Consider the following 19990-nt stretch of genomic DNA (forward strand, 5'->3'; position numbering starts at 1 on the left):
TCTGCTTTTATAGCACATGTTTTTAAGTCTCTCACATATGTTTATAATTACCCTGATGGGAGTGGGATGTATATAAGGTTCCATGTTTGGAAAGCAGACTAGATTCTGGACCGTGAAGAAGGCGGGTTCTACCGCTGAAACGCGTAGTCCTATCTGCACGACTTTCCTGCGTTATTGCTGTTTTGAACTGCTTGGACCATTGCATTTTAATGGATTTATGAATAAAAAGAAAACAAATTTTAACAGCATCCTGGATTGCTCACGTTATTGCTGGACTTTGCTTTGTCGTTGTTCATATATATATATATGTATCTCAGATGAAATACACAATATTGGAATTACTTTCAACAATAGCAGTGAACCACCATAAAATAAAAAAGTGAAAAAATCCATGACGGTTAATAAAATAACAATTCTTGAGGGATAATAAGAAATAATTTAATTTCAAAAATTGGTGACAACAGTCATAGAATCGAAATTTATTCGTATCTTAGACATGGAATCAGAGTTGGAAGGGACCTCCTGGACCATCTGGTCCAACCCCCTGCTCAAAGCAGGACTCGCTAAATCATTCCAGACAGATGTCTGTCCAGCCTCTGTTTGAAGACTTCCATTGAAGGAGAATTCACCACTTCTCGTGGCAGCCTGTTCCACTCATTGATCACTCTAACTGTCCAAAACTTTTTTCTAATATCTAATCTGTGTCTCCTCCCATTCAGTTTCATCCCATTGCTTCTAGTCTTTCCTTGTGCAAATGAGAATAAAGATGATCCTTCTACAATGTGACAGCCCTTGAGATATTTGTAGACAGCTATTAAGTCTCCTCTCAGTCTTCTCTTTTGCAAGCTAAACAATCCCAAATCATGAAACCTTTCCTCATAAGACAGGGTTTGCAGACCAGTCACCATTCTGGTCGCTCTTTTCTGAACTTGCTCCAGTTTGTTGATGTCTTTTTTAAAATGTGGTGCCCAAAACTGGACATAGTATTCCAGATGAGGTCAGACCAAAGAGGAGTAGAGGGCAATAATGACTTCACGTGATCTAGACTGTAAGCTTCTGTTAATACATCCTAGAATTGCATTTGCCTTTTGCTGCTGCATCACACTGTTGACTCATATTCAGACTGTGATCTATTAGTATACCCGAGTCTTTTTCACATGTGCTGTTGCTTAGCCCTATTCCTCCCATTTTGTATATGCTTTTTTCATTTTTATTGCCCAGATGTAGTACTTTGCATTTTTCCCTGTTAAAAACCATTCTGTTAGTTGCTGCCCACTGCTCCAGTTTATTTATATCTTTTTGAATCCTCTCTCTTCTCTAGTATTAGCTATCCCTCCTAGCTTTGTGTCATCTGCAAATTTAATCAGTTTACCCTCAATTCCTTTATCTAAATCGTTGATGAAGATGTAGAACAATATAGGGCCCAGGACAGAGCCCTGTGGTACCCCACTTGAGACATTCTTCCAACTGGATGTGCAGCCATTTACGACCACCCTTTGGGTCCGATCACAAAGCCAGTTATGAATCCACCTAACAGTTGCCTTGTCCATTCCATACCTAGTCATTTCTTCAATAAGGATTGTGTGAGATACTTTGTCAAATGCTTTGCTGAAGTCAAGATATACTATATCTACAGCATTTCCCTGATCCACCCAATCAGTGATTCTGTCATAGAAGGAAATTAAGTTAGTCTGACATGACTTATTAGTTACAAACCCATGCTGACTCTGTTTAAACACTTCATTCTTATCCAGGTACTTACATACATGTTGTTTAATAATTTGTTCAATGATCTTTCCTGGTATAGAAGTCAGACTAACCAGCCTATAGTTGCCTGGGTCCACCTTCTTCCCCTTTTTGAAGATAGGAACAACATTTGCTCTTCTCCAGTCTTCTGGGACTTCTCCTGTTCTCCAAGAATTTTAAAAGATTATGGAGAGGTGTTCAAAAATTTCTTCTGCTATCTCCTTCAGTACTCTGGGGTGTAATTCATCTGTCGTTATACTAAAGGGGCATCAGGAAGCAAAAAACCTTCAAATCTGAAAAAAATGTAAATAAAAAAGTGAGCGTTAAAATACATATAACACAAAGACAAACACTAAAATCATAAAAATGAAACAAAACTAAGAACCTCGTTAAGTCCCTTGGGACAAACACAGTCAATTTTGAAAATCCATTGTGTCTCCAATTGGGCCAATTCTTTCTTTGTATCTCCACCACGTTTATCATGTAAAACGTGATCAATACCACGAACCTGTAGTAGGTTGCTGTTACATCCATGTGCCAACTTAAAATGTCATGGTATGGGTTTGAGTTGATCAATAGACTGACAATTTGCCGTAGCTTGAATATCGAAAACATGTTCTCTCACTCTCAGGCGGAGCTGTTTCGAGGTGAGGCATATATAAAGCCACATGGGCACGTTGCGTAGTATACCACATTTTCAGTGGAGCAGGTAACGTGATGTGTAATTGAAAATTCTCCACATCCATCACTGGATTTAAATGAGGTAGAACGTTCCAAATTTTTGCATGCTGCACGATTCATGCAGGGAAGGAAAACCCATTTTGAACCTTTTGACCCAAAAGGACATTCACATTCTTGTCCTTTGTAATAACTATGACTCAGGAGATCCTTGTTTCTCTGATACGTAATAGAGAGTGATGGAGTGGTACTTTCAGCCAAAATACGATCTTATCATAGGCCAATATTTCTCCAAAGCTTTTCTTACCGAGAAAGAAATGTTAGAGAAAGTGGAAATAAATCTCACCTGTTGTTGATGCATTGGCCTCTTCTTACTTTTTAATAGATCATCTCTTTTCACATGCGAAGCCCTATTTCTGCAATTCCTGATGGTTCGTCCAGACTTTCCCCTTTCCTCAAAGCGTTTGTGAAGGTCATCAGCCTGTGTCTGGTAAGTAGATTCTTCTGCGCATATACGTTTTGCCCTTAGGAATTGACCATAAGGTATATTCTTTTTCAGGTGGACGGGATGAGCCGAAGTAGCATGAAGTATACTGTTAACTGAAGTTTCCTTCCAGAATAGATCAGTCTGTAAAAATCCATCTTCTCCCTTGGAAATACGTATGTCCAGAAAATCGACACTCATTCGACTGTAATGACACGTAAGTTTAATATTATTGTCATTGAAATTGAGCTGTTCAACAAATTTGAGGAGATCACCTTCAGTACCCTGCCAAATTGCAAATACATCATCGATGTATCTAGTCCACATCAAGGTCTGAGAGGCAAGAGAGGAAGGGTCAGTCAGGAAAGTTTTTCTCTCCCACAGCCTCAGGAACAGACATGCATAGGACGGCGCAAAGGCCGTCCCCATGGCTGTTCCCTGGAGCTGCAGGTAGAGTTCCCCTTTAAAAATGAAATAGTTATGTGAGAGTGCAAACTCCAAGATGGCTAATAAAAAACGAGAAAAACGGTCATACATATCAGAGGTTTTCAGAAAGAAGCTAACAGCTTCTAATCCATCTGAATGCCTGATTGAGGTGTAAAGGGATTCAACATCTAATGTCAGTAACCACATATCAGGTTCAAGACAAATGTTATTAATTTTGGAAAGTAAATCCCCCGTATCCCTAAGGTAAGAAGGAAGATTTTCTACCGATTGTTTTAGGGAGAAATCCAGCATCTTACCTATACTTTCCAATAGCCCTCCATTCCCAGAAATAATGGGTCGTCCAGGTGAGCAATGGGAGTTCTTGTGAACTTCTGGTAAAAGATATAAACACGGTGTTCTTGGGAAATCAAGTATCAAATTATCTCTCCAATCCTTTGGTATAATTCCTTCAAGAAAGGCTTCCTCCAATATGTTATTTAATTCAGCCTGAAAAGCAGAAGTGGGGTTAAAGGTTAATTTCTTGTATTTGTCAACATCTTTAAGTTGACAGAATGCCTCTTTTTCATATAATGTGGTGGGCCAAATCACCACGTTTTCCCCCTTTATCCGCATTCTTTATGACCACGTCTTTCATTTTCCGCAACTCAAATGGAGCGGATCTTTTTTCCTTAGATAGATTGTCATGATGGAAATGTTGCGGTATTTTTCTAAATTCCTCGGTCACCATCTAGACAAATAATTCGATCTCGGGAAATAGACTAAGAGAGGGAAAGTTTTTAGATTTCCCCTCTGTAAACTTACCTCTTGGTAAAGCAGAGTCAGGCATTGATTCTTTGCATAATTCATCTAGTATTGCTATCGCTTCTTGTTCTTGTATATTCCATTGAAGATCATCAGACGATTTTTTGGAGTATAATTTTTGAAGAACGAACTTTCTCGCAAACAAACGAAGTTCGCTCACTGCGGTAAAAAATTCAAAAGTTGAAGTTGGAGAAAAAGAAAGGCCTAGACTGAGCACCTCAATTTGTATATCAGACAAGACATGTTGAGATAGATTGACTACCTTAAGTTTAGATGATCCAGGATTACCATCATTCATGGGTCTGGTAGAGTTATTCCTACGAGTGTAATATCCACTCTTGCGTCTAGGTCTACCTGATGTGAAGGATCGCTGATTGGAGATGGTACCATCATCAGTAGAAGAAATTGATGAGATGGATGAGGACCGAGCTACTGGTTGTGCTTTATGTCATCTATAAACAGAGTTGCTCTTAAAGTCCTGTACATCACGGGCAAATTTCTTAGCTTTGGTTTCTTGAATCTCTTTATCCCAATTACTGAATTGGTTGTCCAAGTCCTTATTAAAAATTTCCATATCAGATGGGCTCAGAGAATCAGTTAATTTCTTTTGCAGACTCTCAATTTCACCCTCCATATTTTCAATACTTTTCTTATTCATGCCAATTAAAAGTTCAATAAGTGATCGAGAGCAAATGTTACATGCCTCCTCCCATCTAGATTTAAAAAAGGAATCTTCCACTGGGAAGGAAGGTAAAATCATGGAAAGCTAGCCCTCCATAGAATCATAGAATCGTGGAGTTGGAAGGGACCTCCTGGGCCATCTGGTCCAACCCCCTGCTCAAAGCAGGATTCGCTAAATCATCCCAGACAGATGTATGTCCAGCCTCTGTTTGAAGACTTCCATTGAAGGAGAACTCACCACTTCTCGTGGCAGCCTGTTCTACTCATTGATCACTCTGTCAAAAAGTTTTTTCTTATATCTAATCTGTGTCTCCTCCCATTCAGTTTCAACCCATTGCTTCTAGTCTTTCCTTGTGCAAATGAGAATAAAGATGATCCTTCTACAATGTGACAGCCCCTGAGATATTTGTAGACAGCTATTAAGTCTCTCAGTCTTCTCTTCTGCAAGATAAACATTCCCAAATCCTGCAACCTTTCCTCATAAGGCAGGGTTTGCAGACCAGTCACCATTCTGGTCGCTCTTTTCTGAACTTGCTCCAGTTTGTTGATGTCTTTTTTAAAATGTGGCACCCAAAATTGGACACAGTATTCCAGATGAGGTCTGACCAAAGAGGAGTAGAGGGAAATAATGACTTCACGTGATCTAGACTGTATGCTTCTGTTAATACATCCTAGAATTGCATTTGCCTTTTTTGCTGCTGCATCACACTGTTGACTCATATTCAGTCTGTGATCCATTAGTCTTTTCCACATGTGCTGTTGCTTAGCCCTATTCCTCCCATTCTGTATATGCTTTTTTCATTTTTATTGCCCAGATGTAGTACTTTACATTTTTCCGTTAAAAACCATTCTGTTAGCTGCTGCCCACTGCTCCAGTTTATTTATATCTTTTTGAATCCTCTCTCTCCTCTCTAGTATTAGATATCCCTCCTAGTTTTGTGTCATCAGCAAATTTAATCAGTTTACCCTCAATTCCTTCATCTAAATCTTTGATAAAGATGTTGAACAATACAGGGCCCAGGACAGAGCCCTGTGATACCCCACTTGAGACATTCTTCCAACTGGATGTGCAGCCATTCACGACCACTCTTTGGGTCCAATCACTAAGCCAGTTATGAATCCACCTAACAATTGCCTTGTCCATTCCATACTTAGCCATTTTTTCAATAAGGATTGTGTGAGATACTTTGTCAAATGCTTTGCTGAAGTCAAGATATACTATATCTACAGCATTTCCCTGATCCACCCAATCAGTGATTCTGTCATAGAAAGAAATTAAGTTAGTCTGATATGACTTATTAGTTACAAACCCATGCTGACTCTGTTTAGTCACTTCATTCTTATCCAGGTACTGACATACATGTTGTTTAATAATTTGTTCAAAGATCTTTCCTGGTATAGAAGTCAGACTCACCGATCTATAGTTGCCTGGGTCCACCTTCTTCCCCTTTTTGAAGATAGGAACAACATTTGCTCTTCTCCAGTCTTCTGGGACTTCTCCTGTTCTCCAAGAATTTTTAAAGATTATGTAGAGGGGTTCAAAAATTTCTTCTGCTATCTCCTTCAGTACTCTGGGGTGTAATTCATCTGGACCTAAGCTAAGTGTTTCCATACTATCTTTCTGTTTATAGATATCCTGGATTCTTCTATTCCCTTAATAGGACAGTGAAGAACAGTTGATGTTACATTTCCTTTGAGAGAAAACAGATGCAAAATAGGAATTTAAAAGTTCGGCCTTCTCAACATCCTGTCTTACCATTTTATCATTTTCATCCTGTAAAAATCATATAGCATCTTTGACTTTTCTTTTACTTTTGACATATCCCCAAAATCCGTTATTATTGCTTATCACGTCTCTTGCAAGCCTCAGTTCATTGTCAGCTTTAATAATCTGATTTGTGCCCTGCAAGTTCTGCAGACAGCATTATATTCTTCTTTAGATATGCCTCCCTCTTTCCATTTTATAAACATTTCTTTCTTCCTTTTTAGCATATTCTTAAGTTCTGTGTTCATCCATCCTGGTTTCCTTAAATGCTTCCTATTCTTCCCTCTTTTCGGACTTGTTAACAATTGTGCTTTGAGAATTTCATTTTTCAAGATTTTCCCACCTTCCTGGACATTTTTGTCCTTAAGGATATCCAGCCATTGGATCCCTCCAATTCTCTTTCTGAATCCCTTAAATTCTGCCTTTCTGAAATCTAACCTTGACGTCTGAGTCTTCACTGTCTTCCTCCTCTAGTTATCTAAAATTCTAAAATAGCATGGTCGCTACCTCCTAGGGTCCCAGCCACTTTTACCTCCTCAACCATTTCCTCCCTGTTTATAAAGGTTAAGATCCAAGGTAGCAGTTCCCCTTGTTTTCTCCCCTACCTTTTGGAAGATAAAGTTGTCAGCAAGAGAGGATAAGAATTTCATTGACCTGTTAGTTTTGCCTGAGAGAGATTCCCAACAAATGTCAGGATAGTGGAAATCTCCCATGACAACTGTCATTTTCTGGACCATTTGATGCATAAAGAGTTCATCCATATCTTCAGCTTGCACAGGCGGCCTGTAGTAAATGCCTACAATGGTGTCCTTTTCAATGTTCTGTCCTTGTATTCTTACCCAAACAGTCTCCACAGAACTCCCAGTCTCTGAAGCTTCAAACTATGTGCAGATATACGCATTTCTAACATACAATGCGGCACCTCCATGTTTATCAAGTCTGTTTCTAGCAAATAAGTTGTATCCTTTTAGCCTTGTGTTCCAATCATGTGTATTGTCCCACCATGTTTCAGTGATTCCAATGACATCATATTTCTTTTCCTGCGTTAGTAGTTCCAATTCTCCTTGTTTGTTGCCCATTTATTATTTAGATTCTTTTGTCTTTGCTCTTCCTTTCCACTTCTAATAGCAGAGTTCTCAAAAGCATTTTTCAGGTGTATGGCTTATTCTGGCCTTTTGCTTCCCTTTCCATCATTACAATCTATCTCAGGAACAAAGACCCGCTCCATTTGAGTTGTGAAAAATGAAGGACGTGGTCATAAAGAATGCGGATAAAGGGGGAAACGTGGTGATTTGGCCCACCACATTATATTAAAAAGAGGCATTCTGTCAACTTAAAGATGTTGACAAATACAAGAAATTAACTTTTAACCCCACTTCTGCTTTTCAGGCTGAATTAAATAACATATTGGAGGAAGCCTTTCTTGAAGGAATTATACCAAAGGATTGGAGAGATAATTTGATACCTGATTTCCCAAGAACACCGTGTTTATATCTTTTACCAAAAGTTCACAAGAACTCCCATTGCTCACCTGGACGACCCATTATTTCTGGGAATGGAGGGCTATAGGAAAGTATAGGTAAGATGCTGGATTTTTCCCTAAAACAACAGGTAGAGAATCTTCCCTGTGGGAGAGGAAAACTTTCCTGACTGACCCTTCCTCTCTTGCCTCTCAGACCTTGATGTGGACTAGATACATCAATGATGTATTTGCAATTTGGCAGGGTACTGAAGGTGATCTCCTCAAATTTGTTGAACAGCTCAATTTCAATGACAATAATATTAAACTTAGGCTGGTTTCACACTTGCGTTTTTTTGCGCTGTTTTTTAGCGCAAAAAAACACATGCGTTTTTTCCCCCTATCTTTTACATGGGTGCGCATAGGTGCGCATACACATGCTTTTGTACGCGTTTGTATGCGCATGCGTTTTCTTGTAGTGTGCGCTCGGGCGCATAAAATGCATCCTGTTGCATTTTTTGTGCGTCCGACTTGCCCCCAAAAAACGCATGCGCACGCGATGCGTTTTTTTACAGCAAAACACCCATTATAGTCTATGGGTGCGCATACGTGCCCATTGGAATGCGCACGTATGCGCAAAAAAAGCATGCGTTTTTAAAAAAAAGTACCAAAACCCACAAAAAAACGCACACAAACGCATGATGCGCTTTTTTCATGTGTTTGTGTGCGCAAAAAACGCACCGCAAAAAAACGCAAGTGTGAAAGTAGCCTAACGTGTCATTACAGTCGGATGAGTGTCGATTTTCTGGACATACGTATTTCCAAGGGAGAAGATGGATTTTTACAGACTAAACTATTCCGGAAGGAAACTTCGGTTAACAGCATACTTCATGCCACTTCGGCCCATCTCGGCTACCTGAAAAAGAATATACCTTATCGTCAATTCCTAAGGGCAAAACGTATATGCGCAGAATAATCTACTTACCAGACACAGGCTGATGACCTTCACAAACGCTTTGAGGAAAGGGGATAGTCTGGACGAACCATCAGGAATTGCAGAAATAGGGCTTCGCATGTGAAAAGAGATGATCTATTAAAAAGTAAGAAGAGGCCAATGTATCAACAACAGGTGAGATTTATTTCCACTTTCTCTAACAATTCTTTCTCAGTAAGAAAAGCTTTGGAGAAATATTGGCCTATGATAAGACAAGATCGTATTTTGGCTGAAAGTACCACTCCATCACTCTCTATTACGTATCGGGGAAACAAGAATATCAAGGATCTGCTGAGTCATAGTTATTACAAAGGACAAGAACGTGAATGTCCTTTTCGGTCAAAAGGTTCAAAATGGGGTTTCTTCCCCTGCATGAATTGTGCAGCATGCAAAAATTTGGAACGTTCTACCTCATTTAAATCCAGTGATGGTTGTAGAGAGTTTTCAATTATACATCACATTACCTGCTCCATTGAAAATTATTATTGTTATTTATTATTATAGCACCATTTATTCCATGGCGCTTTACATGTGAGGAGGGGTATACATAATACATACAAGTACAGTAATCTTAAACAATACAAGTCACGACTGGTATAGGATGAAAGAGGACCCTGCACGCGAGGGCTCACAATCTACAAGGGATGGGTGAGGATACAGTAGGCAAGGGTAGAGCTGGTTGTGCAGCGGTTTGATGGATCGGTGGCTACTGCAGGTTGTAGGCTTGTCGGAAGAGGTAGGTCTTCAGGTTCTTTTTGAAGTTTTACATGGTAGGCCAGAGTCTGATACGTTGTGGTAGAGTTCCAGCGTAAGGGGGATGCGCGGGAGAAATCTTGCATGCGATTGTGGGAAGAGGAGAGAACAGGAGATCTTGTGAGGATCGGAGGTTTCGTGCAGGTAAGTACCGGGAGACGAGGTCACAGATGTATGGAGGACTCAGGTTGTGGATGGCTTTGTATGTTATGGTTAGGGTTTTGAACTGGAGTCTTTGGGTAATGGGGAGCCAGTGCAGAGATTGAAAGAGGGGAGAGGCCGGGGAATAGCGGGGGGGACAGGTGGATTAGTCGGGCAGCAGAGTTTAGAATAGATTGGAGGGGTGTGAGAGTATTAGAGGGGAAGCCACAGAGCAGGAGGTTGCAATAGTCAAGGCGGGAGATTCTTGGTTGAGGAATGTACGGATCCGTGAAATATTTTTGAGTTGAAGTCGGCAGGAAATGGAAAGGGCTTGGATATGTGGTTTTAAAGAGAGATCATTGTCAAGGATAACCCCGAGGCAGCGAGCTTGTGGGACTGGAGAGAGTGGGCAGCCATTAACTTTAATGGATAGGTCCGTTGGGGGAGTCACGTGAGATGGGTGAAAGTTGATTAATTCTGTTTTGTCCATATTAAGTTTTAGAAATCTAGTGGAGAAGATGGATGAAATAGCAGACAGACATCGAGGGATTCTGTTTAGTAGGGAGGTGATATCTGGTCCAGAGATGTAGATCTGTGTCATCAGCATAGAAGTGATACTGAAAGCCATGAGATTCTATGAGCTGTCCGAGGCCGAAGGTGTAAGTGGAGAAGAGCAGGGGCCCTAGAACTGAACCTTGCGAGACTACGACGGATAGAGGGCGCGGTGAGGAGGTGGTGTGCGAGTGGGAGACGCTGAATGTCTGGTCTGTTAGGTATGATGCAATCCAAGATAGGGCCAAGTTTGTGATACCAAGAGATGAGAGGGTCTGTAGTAATAGGGAATGGTCCACTGTGTCAAAGGCAGAGGACAGGTCCAGGAGGAGGAGGACAGCGTAGTGTTGCTTGGCCTTGGCAGTTTCAGTGGAGTGATGTGGCCGGAAGTCTAATTGTAATCGGTGGAGGGAGCAAGAAGAGAGGTGGGAGGACAGTTCAAGATAGACGTGTTGTTCCAGTAGTTTTGAGGCATAGGGGAGAAGTGATATAGGGCGATAGCTAGATAAAGAGGATGGGCCAAGAGAGGGCTTTTTGAGGATAGGTGTGATTGAGGCATGTTTAAAGCTTGAGGGGAAAACACCAGTTTTTAGTGATAGGTTGAAGAGATGGGTTAGGGTTGGGATGAAAACTGTGGTGAGGTTTGGGATGAAGTGGGACGGGATCGGGTCAAGTGCACAGGTAGTGAGATGTGATCTTGAGAGTAGAGTGGAGAGTCGATCTTCTGTAATGGTGAAGTTGGTTTTGGAGGAGGAGGGCAGGGCAGTTAGGAGGAAGGGCACTGGGGGTTGTTGACCAAAACTGTCAATGATGTTATCAATCTTCTCCTTGGAAAATGAGGCAAAGTCTTCAGCTGAAATGAGTCAGACTGGTGTGCCAGGGCTGTCTGTTCATTTTGCGAGCTTTGGTATGTTTGAGAGGGGCAACTGATTCCAAAGCTACAGCTATTGTGGTGTTATATAGAGCAGCAGCGGCATCCGCATTGTGTAGGGAACTTATGTCTGTAAGAGGGAGGAGGGATTCAGACAATGAGTGTACATCGAGGTGTTTGCGATTTCTGCGAGGGTGTGCAAGTTTTTGAGGTGGGGATTGTGGACCTGAGGAGGAGAGGGAAGAGAATGTAAGTAGGTTGTGGTCAGAGAGAGGAAGAGGTGAGTTAGAGAGCTAGATAGGGAGCAGAGGTGGGTGAAAATGTGGTCTAGTGTGGCCATCTTTGTGAGTGGCTGCAGAGGACCACTGAGTGAGGCCGAAGGAGGAAGTGAGAGATAGAAGTTTAGTTGCAGCTGAGAGGGAAGTGTCAATGGGGATGTTGAAATCGCCCAAGATGATAGTGGGGATATCACTGGAAAGGAAATGAAGTAGCCAGGTGGTGAAGTGGTCAAAGAAGGTGGTGGCTGGCCCTGGAGGGCGCTATATGACAGCTAGTTGGAGGTTGGAAGGAGAGTAGATGCGCACAGAGGGCACCTCAAAAGGAAGGGAGGGTAACAGGGTGGCAGTGGGATTGGGGTGAAGGAGCAGTTATCTGACAGGAGAAAACCAACTCCACCACCATGCTTGCTGCTGGGGCAGGGGGTGTGGGAAAGGTGGAATCCACCAAACGAGAGTGCAGCAGGAGAGGCTGTGTCAGAGGAGGGTGAGCCAGATTTTGGTGATGGCGAGGAAGGAAAGTTTGTTAGTAATAAAAAGATCATGGATGAAGGAAAGTTTGTTGCAGACAGAGCGAGCGTTCCACAGAGCTCCTGTTAGTGGGACAGGGGAAGCTGGGGCTGGGCGAAATGTATGAAGTTGGAGTGGTTACGGAAAGTTGTGATTGGGCATGGATGGGAGGTAGAAATGACTGTGGGAATGTGGTGAGGAGAACCAGGATTTGGAGAGATATCGACGGCAGTGAGGAGGAGCAGAGAGAGTGTTAGCAGGTAGGAGCAGGAGAGGGCATGAGGGGGCTGTCTGTGTAATATAGTATAGTACGCAACGTGCCCATGTGGCTTTATATATGTTGGCCTCACCTCGCGACAGCTCTGCGTGAGAGTGAGAGAACATGTTCGCGATATTCATAATGCTGCAAATTGTCAGTCTATTGATCAACTCAAACCCATAACACGACATTTTAAGTTGGCACATGGATGTAAAAGCAACCTACTACGGGTTCGTGGTATTGATCACGCTATACATGATAAACGTGGTGGAGACACAAAGATAAAATTGGCCCAATTGGAGACACGATGATTTTTCAAAATTGACTGTGTTCGTCCCAAGGGACTAAACGAGGTTCTTAGTTTTGCTTCATTTCTGTGATTTTAGTGTTTGTCTTTGTTTTATATGGATTTTAACTCTCACTTTATTATTTACATTTTTTTCAGATTTGAAGGTTTTTTGCTTCCTGATGCCCCTTTAGTATAAGGACTGTCGTCATCAATTTTTGAAATTAAATTATTTCTTATTATCTCTCAAGAATTGTCATTTTATTAACCGTCATGGATTTTTTCATTTTTTTATTTTATGGTGGTTCACCGCTATTGTTGAAAGTAATTCCAATATTGTGTATTTCATCTGAGATACATATATACATATAATTTTTTCACATTATTATAACAATGCATATTTTTCACCATATGTATGTATGCTCATGTGTGTGTGTATATATATATATATATATACACATATACACACACACACACACACACACACAAAATGTGTATGTGTATATCCAGTACAGACCTAAAGTTTGGACACACCTCATTCAAAGAGTTTTCTTTATTTTCATGACTATGAAAATTGTAGATTCACTCTGAAGGCATCAAAACTATGAATTAACACATGTGGAATTATATAATTAAGAAAAAAGTGTGAAACAACTGAAAATATGTCTTATATTCTAGGTTCTTCAAAGTAGCCACCTATTGCTTTGATTACTGCTTTGCACACTCTTGGCACTCTTGATGAGCTTCAAGAGGTAGTCACCGGAAATGGTCTTCCAACAGCTTGAAGGGGTTCCCAGAGATACTTAGCACTTATTGGCCCTTGTGAGGAAATCCTGACCTGGTACGATATGAGCACCTTCAGTTCTCAAAGTACTGGGGCCTTCCTGATTTCCAAAGATTAAGGTCTTAATCACTATGTCCTGGAACTGAAGGTACAATATAGCAGTCTGGCCTGCAAATCATGACTGCAGGAAAATGTTGAGAATTGCCATTGTACGATGTGCACGGTCAGCTTTTTGTACCACACATTGGCCTTTTTCAAAGCACTGTACAGCTGGAGGAGTTGATCAGAGAGATCAATGGTGGTTGCTATATTGGGCTCTGCTGTCACCCCTTCTTAGTATCTGCCCAAGTAGCATTTTTGGGAGGCCTCTCTGATTGTTACGGACAGTACCGAAGGCTGCGGTACTTCACGCAGAGAGGGATTTCAAAAGTGGGATGCTGGTATAAAACTTATCCGTGTAGAGGTGATAACCTTTATCCAGCAGTGGGTGCACCAAATCCCACAAAATCTTCCCACTCACTCCCAGGAAAGGGGGGCATTCAGGGGGTTCAATCCTGGTGTCCTTCCCTTCGTAAACTCTAAACCTATGGGTGTACCCTGAAGTACTCTCACACAGCTAATAGAGTTTAATTCCATACCTGGCCTTCTTGCTGGGCAGGTACTGAAGGAATCTGAGCTTTCCCTTAAAATGAATGAAGGACTCATCCATGCAGATGTCCCTTTGGGGCACGTACACTTCGGCACACTTTTTATTCAAGCGTTCGATGACCGGCCAAACTTTGAATAGATGGTCAAAGTTGGGGTAATCTCGTGGGGGACACTCTGCATTATCAGTATAATGATAACACCACCAGGTAGCATGATAAACTCAGAGGCAAAAGGTGCCACTTAGCACACAAAAACTAGAAAAAAGCTCAAGCTCCATGTATTGCATAAAAAGTAGGAGGACTAAAGGAGCATATAAATTAGCAAAATTTATTCATATCATATCAATGTAATATTTCAAATAGTAAGACAATAGTACAACAATCAATAATATAAGATACACAAAAGGGGAAAGAGATAATGAGGGAGAAAATCCCAGGGCTCAAATGTCAGCATAAAAATTGTAGTAAATAGGCATATACAACCCCAAATATAAATAAGGTGCTAATTTCCCTGAAAAATGACAGGGCAAATGTGCAAAGTCGATGCTAGAGGTAGTAAAACCTATGTGCTATAGCGGACATTAGGCGCTAGGTAAGAACCACAAAAAGACCCTAGAGAGAGGTGTGCCATGCCTGTAAAATGTAAAGGTCCTGGCAGGGAGCCGCCCTCAAAAGCTAAGTAAATGTCACAATGAAGATGGGATACAAACGGGGCGGCGCTTATCTAGGAGGACCAGGTATGGGACACCAGGGAAGATTCAGGAGACCCCCGACACACGTTTCGCCAGGCGTAATGCAGCTTTCTCAAGGGGATGTACAGAATGAGCGCCAGAAGGACCTTCGAGTACCATTGGTGGTCAGTCAGGTGACCCGGTCACATGTTTCGATGGACCAATGGCAGCGGGGGAAACAGCGCAGGCGCCAGGCCCTGCAGTCTTCCTGGCGTCTCCACCTCATCACACGGGAACAGAGGGGCGGCTCCTCCTTGCCAGGACCTTTACATTTTACAGGCATGGCACACCACTCTCGGGGGGTCTTTTTGTGGTTCTTACCTAGCGCCTAATGTCCGCTATAGCACATAGGTTTTACTACCCCTAGCATTGAATTGCACATTTGCCCTGTCATTTTTCAGGGAAATTAGCACCTTATTTATATTTGGGGTTGTATATGCCTAATTATACTATTTCTATGCTGACATTTGAGCCCTGGGATTTTCTCCCTCATTATTTCTTTCCCCTTTTGTGTATAGATAATCCTTTAATCGTCCCACCATGGGGAAATTCAGAGCATTACAACAGCAAGGCAGGAACAAGTACAGATACAGATGCATAAAGGCATTACATTGACAGTAGGTACATATACGGGAAAAAAAAAAAATGTAACTGGACTGTCACAACTTTGGATCTATCAGTTCTCTGTTTGGGTCGTTCTCCGTTTTGGGCAGTGCTGGTTATACAGCCTAACTGCAGCAGGAAGGAAGGACTTTCGATAGCGCTCCCTCTCACATTTAGGATGAAGTAGCCGGTTCACTGACAGTACTGCACATCTTTGTCACGGTCTCATGCATGGGATGGGAATCATTCCGCACCATGTAGCTCACCTTGGCCAGTATCCTCCTGTCGCCTACTTCCTGAACTGGGTCAAGGGGGCATCCCAGGACAGAGCTGGCCCTTCTAATCAGTTTGTCCAGCCTATTCCTGTCCCTGGTTGATATGCCACTACCCCAGCACGCCACACCAAAGAAGATGACTGATGCCACAACAGTTGAAGAACGATGCAAGGAGTGCCCCTCTAACTCCGAAGGCTCTCAGCCTTCTGAGCAGATAAAGCTCAGTATCTTATACTATTGATTGCTGTAATATTGTCTTACTATTTGAAATATTACACTGATATATGAATAAATTTTGCTAATTTATATGCTCCTTTTGTCCTCCTACTTTTTACTATCGGTATAATGCAGGAATTTGTGGATGGACTCAAAACGTGTCGGGGGCCATGACCATTCGGAACACTGGAGTGTTGCAGAAACATCAACACTCCAATATTGTCAAAATTCTGGCTTCTTCAGGATCCCTATGTGAAGGACCAGGCCCCAAAACAGCATCACTTCAACTGCGTCTACAAGAGACCAGTTAGATAATGATGAACTGGGGTTGTGCGCCAAAAATTGACGAGCATATAAATTAGTTTGGCCCACCATGAGGTTAATAAAATCCTCAGAGAAAAAGACTTTGAAAAAGTCTAGTTCTGTGAGGCCGATGGTGTCAAACTTTCCTGATTCTGCCACAAAATGAGGAATCAGTGGTGTGGGGAATAGATAGCTCAGCTGGGATCTTTGTTTTGGCACAAGCGTGTGGCTATGAAGTCACTTCAGCAGACTAGCAAGTTCCACATGAATATGGACACGGCATATTTATTGTGCACACTTGTTATTCAATGTTACAATGCCAAACATGAAATAAAACATCTAAGGCCGTCTGGCCACTAACTAACAATAGCAGGCTAACTACAAAATAAACCTATATAACAGCAAACAAGTCCATGTAATCTTACTGTGTCAGCTCCCAGCTCAGCAGACGAGATAGACTGAGAGATCCCAGCTCCTCCTGATTATATCAGCTGGACCAGTCAGGAAACCAAAACCTGGATTGAATAAGTGGAGGGGGAACTACCAGTCCTTTCCATGCTGATCACTAAGGAAACCAGGACTGGATTACAGTGAAATAAACTGGCTTCATCATCAGTACAGGGAGACATATGAAATGAAACGGGGAGAAATATACCTGTTTTCTAGTACCTCTCCCCTTGGCACCTCACAGTGGCTTGTAATTTTTGGGGGGTGAGGTCCATACGGGGTCCATAATAGGGTGCGTTGGTTCATTTTCTGCCCCGGAACGTCTGCATGGCGGTTGTGATCAATGATGACACCAATCACACCAATCAGAGCTGGTCCTGGTGATGCCAGTGTTGCTAGGCACCGGACTAGGATTGGAGCTCCCAGCTCCGATTCTAGGCAGGTCACTGGCAGGGCACAGCGCAGTCACACCACGGCTGTGCCCTGTGATTGGTGCAATCGATGTAATCATCGATTGTGCCAATCAGCGGCTCCAGACCATGCCTAGGATTGGAGCTCACAGCTCCGATCCTAGGCAGGCGACTGGCAGGCCACAGCGCAATCATACCACAACTGTGCCCAGTGATTTACGTGATCGGCGATTGCATCAATTGGGGTCCTTTCAGGCCATGCCTGGCATTGCCAGGCACCAGCCTAGGACCAGGCAATCTGATTGGCTGAAACTGAGAAATGCTGAGATTCGCAGTTCAGAATTGAATAGCCAATCACAGCGATAAAGGGTGCGGAAGGGTGGCGACACCCCCCAGGATGATGGCACCATCTATCCACAGGTAAGATGGCACCGGAATTTTAAGCGATCACTGTGACTTAAGTTTCAGTGTCGCATTAAACATATGACGTAATGATCCGTCCATAGTAAGACATGCTCAGGTCACATGGACAGATCATTACGTCAGATGTCAGAAAGGGGTTCAACTCTCCAATAAAAAAGGAAGAGATAGTGGAGACCATTAAATCCCTGAAAAATAAGGCCCTCTGACCAGATGGGCTGCCAGGGGAGTTCTGCAAAATATTAGTAGAACTTTCTACTCTACTTTTAATAATATCCTAAAATTAAAAGGTATACCTGCCAACAGGAAATATAGCCTGTATTAAAGTATTACACAAGCAAGGTAGAGACCCAACCAATCCAGGGTCATACACACCCATATCCCTAATAAACCAAGAGGTGAAAAAAAACGTCCAAAATTCTGTCTGACCACCTGGCATTAATACTACCTAAGTTAATTAGCCCACAACAAGTTGGATTTGTAAAAAAAACAGAGCAGCGGTTGCAAATATCCATTCAGTTTTAGCAGTTCAAGATGGGATAAAAATGAGGAACACGGCAGTAGGGAACCCAGCACTGCTTGCCTTAGATGCAGAAAAGACATTTGATAATGTGAACTGGAAATGGTTGGAGGAAGTAATAGAAAAGTTTGGCATAAGAGGGGTAAATAGAAATCATTTAATAGCAGTACATACGAACCCTCAAGCCAGATTATATACACCAGGATTTATGTCCCAACTGTTCTATTTGGAAAAAGGTACTAGGCAGGTTTGCCGCCTTTCACTCCTGTTGTTTCACTTGGCCATTGAACCCCTGGCTTGACACCTTGTTATCTCAGAAGTATTTAAAGGGAACCTGTCAGCATGATTGTGCATTGCAACCTACACACAGTGTCAGGTCAGCGCCATTTTACTGTATAAAATGATACCTTCGTTTATGAAACCCATCTTGGGGTTGTTTCTTAATCTCTATTTTCAGTTTTGTGCTAATGATATGCTTTTGTTCTAAGGTGGGGCTGGTGCATGTGGTGCTATATTTAGAAATTCATAATGTAGACTGGTGACAGGTCACTGATCCCTCAGTGACTTGCCCCTGAGTTTGCATAATGAATACCATCACATACTGAATGAATAAAAACAAAACTCTTCTGCAGGCAGGTGCCGGCCTTGGCACCCAAGCTACAGCATAATCGCATGGTTACTGTGCACTTAATCCTTTTTGCAGATTTACTTGAGCAAGGAAAAAAAACTAAAAAACTAATTTTGAAAATGGAGCCAGCCGCGCCTACGCAGTAGCAGCTATTGGTTTGTATAGAGATCCGATAGCTGTTGTTGCTCAGGCAGTGCCATCTTGCTGAAAAAAAAAATGTCCCCCTCTAAGATTGCGCAGCCAACGCCTGCGCAGTAGCAGCTGTCGGAGATCATCTTGGTGGAGGACATTTTTCTTTCTTCTTCAGCAAGATGGCGTCGCCGATAGAGTTGAGCGAAACGGGTCGAAAAATTTCAAAAGTCGCCGACTTTTGGCAAAGTTGGGTTTCATGAAACAAAACCCGACCCTAGGATGAGGTCGGCCACGAGGTCGGCGACTTACGCGCCAAAGTTGCGTTTCAAAAGTTTGTTTTGCGCTCTTTTTCAGCCAATCAGGATCCACAGACACTGTGGGCAACGTGATGACATAGGCACGGGTCACCACCATCTTTCAGAAGGGCATGCAAGTGATTGGCTTGCTTTGGTGGGCGTAACAGGGGGTATAAAAGGGCGTGCACGCCGACCGCCATCTTACTTCTGCCGATCTTAGCATAGGGAGAGGTTGCTGCTGATTCTGTAGGGAGAGCGTTAGGCAGGGAAGAAGAAAAAAAAACTGCTTCTGCTGCTAGCGATTGTGCCTGTACAACACACCAGTCACTGTGTGTGCAGTGCAAGGGGAGGCTATATTGTGGTGTATCAGTGGTGTTGGTTGTTGGGCTGCCTTCTAAGGCTTCCTGACAGCTGCATTGCTGTTTACCCACTGCTCTGCAAACTGCTTTTTTAAAAGCAATCCCAATTTTTTTTTTGTCCTGCTGAGGTACTGAGCGTGCATGTTTTCACACCATACAGCGGTGTACGCTCCTCACACAGTACCGTGCAACGGCTGTTATCACAGCCACAGTGAAGCTATCTGTGTCACTCTGTGAGAATAAGTCGAGGACATGTTCCGTTCTTACAGACCTGCACTCTAGGGAGATTCCTACTCTGCCCAATTCTACATACACCTTGAAGTTTGTGATACACTAGCCAATTTCTGCCTGTGACATAGCGCTGTGATATTCAGTGGGCCTCACACAATCCAAAAGTGTCCAGTGTCCACAAGTGTCTGCAGAAATTCAAAATCTCCCTTATCCTCTAGTCACTTTGGTCACAGCTGTGCCATCGAGCCTGTGACATAGCGCTCAGATATTCAGTGGGCCTCACACA

At 42.5% G+C, this 19990-nt stretch overlaps 1 protein-coding gene across 7 annotated transcripts in view; it reads right to left on the minus strand.

Moving 5' to 3' along the window:
- SERAC1 (serine active site containing 1) overlaps window positions 1-19990 on the minus strand; it is a 1540408-nt gene that overhangs the window by 1381095 nt on the left and 139323 nt on the right. For 3 of the 7 annotated variants that reach the window (XM_073561005.1, XM_073561001.1, XM_073561002.1), the window contains exon 2: window positions 1763-2039. The exons of 2 other annotated variants lie outside the window; for them this stretch is intronic. The gene's annotated coding sequence lies outside the window, so the exon portion shown is untranslated. Of the gene's footprint in view, window positions 1-1762; window positions 2040-2770; window positions 2851-19990 lie in introns of those variants that run through there. 2 more of the 7 variants (XM_073561006.1, XM_073561004.1) reach the window with 2 other exon arrangements.

This window comes from Dendrobates tinctorius, unplaced genomic scaffold (assembly GCF_039654945.1).
Source record: "Dendrobates tinctorius isolate UK_male_01 unplaced genomic scaffold, ASM3965494v1 ptg000310l, whole genome shotgun sequence".
In the NCBI taxonomy this organism is placed as follows: domain Eukaryota; kingdom Metazoa; phylum Chordata; class Amphibia; order Anura; family Dendrobatidae; genus Dendrobates; species Dendrobates tinctorius.